The sequence below is a fragment of the Silene latifolia genome, unplaced genomic scaffold, assembly GCF_048544455.1.
Source record: "Silene latifolia isolate original U9 population unplaced genomic scaffold, ASM4854445v1 scaffold_171, whole genome shotgun sequence".
In the NCBI taxonomy this organism is placed as follows: Eukaryota; Viridiplantae; Streptophyta; class Magnoliopsida; order Caryophyllales; family Caryophyllaceae; genus Silene; species Silene latifolia.
In genome coordinates, this window is record NW_027413148.1 from 241,078 (window position 1) to 247,498 (window position 6,421).

Consider the following 6,421-nt stretch of genomic DNA (forward strand, 5'->3'; position numbering starts at 1 on the left):
AAGAAAAGTTTAAAAAGTCTATATAAATTGCACGTATCATTTACTAATGTTCTATTGGGTATGTTGGATGATGTGGTGTATGAAAATGTTGGAAAATGATTGTGGTGGAAAGGATGGAGGCTTTTGAAAGCCTTGTTGAGCTTTGTGAGGAGGAACGTAAGCTTGTTGCTGCTGCGGAGGAGGGGTAGGATTAAGCACATTCTGACTAGTCCATCTCAAATTGGGATGGACTCCACTCTGATTGTTATAATAGGAACCTCTCTGCCTATATTGCTGAAAGGCAAGGACTTGTTCCTTCTCAGTTAGACAGTCAACAGTAGTGTGACCGTCATTACTCCCACATCTCTCATAAGTAACGGCTTCTTGTCTAGTCAACAAGTGAACCGTCTGTTGATCACTAGCACTCTGCAATTCCAGCTTATCAAAACGGGCATTCATGGCTTCCAGCTGAGCCACAACTGCACTATCTACTGAAGAAACACTACGAATACCTCATCTTGGATTCCCATACTCAGCACAATAGGTAGCCATTTCCTCTATGAAGCCCATCCCTTGTCATCGTCATTGTTCTTCTGAAATCGCCCATTAGATGAGGCATCCAATATAGCATGGTGGTCATCATACAACCCATTATAGAACTGGTTGCTTAAAAACCACTGATCAAACCCATGATGAGGAAGAGACCTCACCAACTTCTTAAAACGACACCAAGCTTCATACAAGTTCTCGTCAGGTGTCTGCTTAAAACTTGTAATTTTCCGTCTCAGCTGATTAGTTCGTTGTGGAGGAAAATACCTTTTATAAAAAGCAAGGGCCAAACTCTCCCAGTCAGTAATTCCGGCTGCAATTCGATCAAGATCAGTGAGCCATTCACGGGCCCCATCGGTCAAAGAAAAAGGAAACAGGACCTCCTTAATTCTATCCTGGGTTACTCACTTAGTAGCGGGAATGGTAGAGCAATAATCAGTGAAAACCTCCATAATGTTACGCGGATCTTCACCCGCCATGCCTCTGTACAGGTTTCGTTCGACCAGGTTAATGTAAGATGGACGGATGTCAAAAGTGTTGTCATCCTCGGTCGCAAGCTTGAAACCTTTAGGGATCAACGCAGCTGTGGGCTCTGAATGACTCGCGATATTAGGCATCTTCACTGGCTTGACGGCAGAAATATAATTGTCTTCTTCACAAGACGGGACTTCTACAAATAAGAAGTGTTCTAGCTCCGGTTCAATAGTACTTAAGACTTCCTTTTGAATTTTCCTTTACAGTCTTAGTCTATGACGAAAGGTCCTTTCTGGCTCAGGATCAGGTAGAACTAATTCTGTCCTGTTTGACTTGGGCATAAACAGCACTGAAGGAAATAAGTGAGAAATGTCTCAAGGAATTAAAAATTCCCTGAGACTAAGAGAGATAAACGAAACAGAAACAGACAAATAGGCTATTGCCTCCCCAGCAACGGCGCCAAAATTTGATACGGTCGTTATGTACCAAAAATAAATACCTAAATATAACTAACAGAAGCTAGCGATAAGTAGGGTCGATCTCTACAGGGAGGCAAGATATCTATCTGTAAGTCCGTCTATCTAGTCACAATTAGGGGTTTTGAATTTTTTTTTCTAAACTACTAAAGATTAAAAGCAAGAAAAATAGAGACAAGCGCGATAAAGCAAGAAAATTCGAGATATGTAATCAGATAAAAGAGGTATGTCAGGATTTCGGTTCACCATGGCAGTTCATCGACTCAATCATAAATAGCCTAGACAATCTACTATGAGAAGGGCAAGGGAAAGGTCCTTCCGGTCCGCTATCCACCCTAGATTTCCACTAACTTAACTTCCTTCCTCATTAGAGTAGTCTACTGTTCATAACAGGTATGTTTATTCTAATCTTCTGATCTAGGAACAAAGTTAACCAAATTAAAGTTATTTAGAAGTGTGCACTCATCTAAACATGTTACAATTATATTGCTATGGTGACAGATTCTCAGAAATAAATCATCTAGCCTATCTATAACATCATCACATCACTACCATGGCTCCCCTAGTCCTAACATATAAGGGTTTAGCTACTCATGCTATCATATTTAACGATAATAACAATAAGCATACTAAGGCGAGACATAATGAACAGATTATAATAGAGATGAAACATAAACAATAGCAAAAGCAAGGATAATAAACAAGAGAACGAAGATTAAGAACAAGAAAAGGTATTAGATAAAGATTAAGAGGAAGAAAGATTACAATCAAATGAATCCGGCGTAGAGAACAAGTAGTAGTGATTAAGAGCAAAATCCCAGAGATCAAGAGTAATTAAGAGTGTTAAGAGATTCCGAAGTTCAGAAGTTAAGACCTGTTTAAGACCTAATGACGACTTCCTTATATAGGGAAGCGTTATTATTAACAAAATAAACCTATCACGGAACAATTAACCCGTGTAAAAAGCAAATCAATCGATCGAGGCTTTTTATACCCCTCTATCGAGTACTTCTCCAGCAAAAATGTTCGATCGAACACTTTAGGCTCCCGATCGAACACTCCCCGATAAGTTCCTTTCGATCGAACTCCAAAACCATTCGATCGACCATCCTCGACTGCCAAACTACTCGATCGAACTCCAAAAGCTCTCGATCCAGTAGATATCCACTGAATTTGCCTTGACTTCATCTTGGCATCTTCTTAAGACCTCCCTTCACGCTTCCTGAGGTACGACTTTTGCTCTAGATCTTCGCCTCCTTAAAATGCATGCAAAGTGGGACGACAAAGGGACGATTCCACTACTTTTGGGTCCATTTCTGCAATTAAGACAAAACAAACCAAAGTAGCCGATTCGGGGCATTTTGCAATACAAAGCGATACAAATGGCATAGAAATGAGTGTAATAAAAGGCTAAAAAGTCTATATAAATTGCACGTATCATTTACTAATGTTTTATTGGGTATGTTGGATGATGTGGTGTATGAAAATGTTGGAAAATGATTGTGGTGGAAAGGATGGAGGCTTTTGAAAGCCTTGTTGAGCTTTGTGAGGAGGAACGTAAGCTTGCTGCTGCTGCGGAGGAGGGGTAGGATTAAGCACATTCTGACTAGTCCATCTCAAATTGGGATGGACTCCACTCTGATTGTTATAATAGGAACCTCTCTGCCTATATTGCTGAAAGGCAAGGACTTGTTCCTTCTCAGTTAGACAGTCAACAGTAGTGTGACCGTCATTACTCCCACATCTCTCATAAGTAACGGCTTCTTGTCTAGTCAACAAGTGAACCGTCTGTTGATCACTAGCACTCTGCAATTCCAGCTTATCAAAACGGGCATTCATGGCTTCCAGCTGAGCCACAACTGCACTATCTACTGAAGAAACACTACGAATACCTCATCTTGGATTCCCATACTCAGCACAATGGGTAGCCATTTCCTCTATAAAGCCCCATCCCTTGTCATCGTCATTGTTCTTCTGAAATCGCCCATTAGATGAGGCGTCCAATATAGCATGGTGGTCATCATACAACCCATTATAGATCTGGTTGCAGAAAAACCCCTGATCAAACCCATGATGAGGAAGAGACCTCACCAACTTCTTAAAACGGCACCAAGCTTCATACAAGTTCTCGTCAGGTGTCTGCTTAAAACTTGTAATTTTCCCTCTCAGCTGATTAGTTCGTTGTGGAGGAAAATACCTTTTATAAAAAGCAAGGGCCAAACTCTCCCAGTCAGTAATTCCGGCTGCAATTCGATCAAGATCAGTGAGCCGTTCACGGGCCCCATCGGTCAAAGAAAAAGGAAACAGGACCTCCTTAATTCTATCCTGGGTTACTCACTTAGTAGCGGGAATGGTAGAGCAATAATCAGTGAAAACCTCCATAATGTTACGCGGATCTTCACCCGCCATGCCTCTGTACAGGTTTCGTTCGACCAGGTTAATGTAAGATGGACGGATGTCAAAAGTGTTGTCATCCTCGGTCGCAAGCTTGAAACCTTTAGGGATCAACGCACTTGTTGTGGGCTCGAATAACTCGCGATATTAGGCATCTTCACCGGCTTGACGGCGAGAAATATAATTGTCTTCTTCACAAGACGGGACTTCTACAAATAAGAAGTGTTCTAGCTCCGGTTCAATAGTACTCAAGACTTCCTTTTGAATTTTCCTTTACAGTCTTAGTCTATGACGAAAGGTCCTTTCTGGCTCAGGATCAGGTAGAACTAATTCTGTCCTGTTTGACTTGGGCATAAACAGCACTGAAGGAAATAAGTGAGAAATGTCTCAAGGAATTAAAAATTCCCTGAGACTAAGAGAGATAAACGAAAAGAAAAGACAAATAGGTTATTGCCTCCCAAAGAACGGCGCCAAAATTTGATACGGTCGTTATGTACCAAAAATAAATACCTAAATATAACTAACAGAAGCTAGCGATAAGTAGGGTCGATCTCTAGAGGGAGGCAAGATATCTATCTGTAAGTCCGTCTATCTAGTCACAATTGGGGGTTTTTAATTTTGTTTTCTAAACTACTAAAGATTAAAAGCAAGGGAAATAGAGACAAGCGCGATAAAGCAAGAAAATTCGAGATATGTAATCAGATAAAAGAGGTATGTCAGGATTTCGGTTCACCATGGATGTTCATCTACTCAATTATAAATAGCCTAGACAATCTACTGTGAGAAGCGCAAGGGAAAGGTCCTTCCGGTCCGCTATCCACCCTAGATTTCCACTAACTTAACTTCCGTCCTCATTAGAGTAGTCTACTGTTCATAACAGTATGTTTATTCAATCTTCGATCTAGGAACAAAGTTAACCAAATTAAAGTTATTTAGAAGCGTGCACTCATCTAAACATGTTAAAATTATATTGCTATGGTGACAGATTCTCACAAATAAATCATTTAGCCTATCTATAACATCGTCACATCACTAGCATGGCTCCCCTAGTCCTAACATATAAGGGTTTAGCTACTCATGCTATCATATTTAACGATAATAACAATAAGCATACTAAGGCGAGACATAATGAACAGATTATAATAGAGATGAAACATAAACAATAGCAAAAGCAAGGATAATAAACAAGAGAACGAAGATTAAGAACAAGAAAATGTATTAGATAAAGATTAAGAGGAAGAAAGATTACAATCAAATGAATCCGGCGTAGAGAACAAGTAGCAGTGATTAAGAGCAAAATCCCAGAGATCAAGAGTAATTAAGAGTGTTAAGAGATTCCGAAGTTCAGAAGTTAAGACCTGTTTAAGACCTATTGACGACTTCCTTATATAGGGAAGCGTTATTATTAAAAAAATAAACCTAACACGGAACAATTAACCCGTGTAAAAAGCAAATCAATCGATCGAGGCTTTTTATTCCCCTCTATCGAGTACTTCTCCAGCAAAACTGTTCGATCGAGCACTTTAGGCTCTCGATCGAACACTCGCAGATAAGTTCCTTTCGATCGAACTCCAAAACCGTTCGATCGACCATCCTCGACTGCGAAACTACTCGATCGAACTCCAAAAGCTCTCGATCCAGTAGATATCTACTGAATCATCCTTGACTTCATCGTGGCATATTTTTAAGACCTCCCTTCACGCTTCCTGAGGTACGACTTCTGCTCTAGATCTTCGCCTCCTTAAAATGCATGCAAAGTGGGACGACTAAGGGACGATTCCGCTACTTTTGGGTCCATTTCTGCAATTAAGACAAAACAAACCAAAGTAGCCGATTCGGGGCATTTTGCAATACAAAGCGATACAAATGGCATAGAAATGCGTGTAATAAAAGGCTAAAAAGTCTATATAAATTGCACGTATCATTTACTAATGTTCTATTGGGTATGTTGGATGATGTGTTGTATGAAAATGTTGGGAAATGATTGTGGTGGAAAGGATGGAGGCTTTTGAAAGCCTTGTTGAGCTTTGTGAGGAGGAACGTAAGCTTGTTGCTGCTGAGGAGGAGGGGTAGGATTAAGCACATTCTAACTAGTCCATCTCAAATTGGGATGGACTCCACTCTGATTGTTATAATAGGAACCTCCCTGCCTATATTGCTGAAAGGCAAGGACTTGTTCCTTCTCAGTTCGACAGTCAACAGCAGTGTGACCGTCATTACTCCCACATCTCTCATAAGTAACGGCTTCTTGTCTAGTCAACAAGTGAACCGTCTGTTGATCACCAACACTCTACTATTCTAGCTTATCAAAACGGGCATTCATGGCTTCCAGCTGAGCCACAACTGCACTATCTACTGAAGAAACACTACGAATACCTCCTCTTGGATTCCCATACTCAGCACAATGGGTAGCCATTTCCTCTATAAAGCCCCATCCCTTGTCATCGTCATTGTTCTTCTGAAATCGCCCATTAGATGAGGCGTCCAATATAGCATGGTGGTCATCATACAACCCATTATAGATCTGGTTGCATAAAAACCCCTGATCA

The 6,421-nt window shown here is 40.6% G+C and overlaps 2 non-coding genes across 2 annotated transcripts; both read left to right on the forward strand.

Moving 5' to 3' along the window:
- Positions 1-663: 663 nt before the first annotated feature.
- Positions 664-769, forward strand: LOC141638082 (small nucleolar RNA R71). Its single transcript, XR_012541989.1, has one exon. It is a non-coding gene; the product is annotated as a small nucleolar RNA R71 (small nucleolar RNA).
- Positions 770-3,543: 2,774 nt separating this feature from the next.
- On the forward strand, positions 3,544-3,649 carry LOC141638083 (small nucleolar RNA R71). Its single transcript, XR_012541990.1, has one exon. It is a non-coding gene; the product is annotated as a small nucleolar RNA R71 (small nucleolar RNA).
- The last annotated feature ends 2,772 nt before the right edge of the window (positions 3,650-6,421 follow it).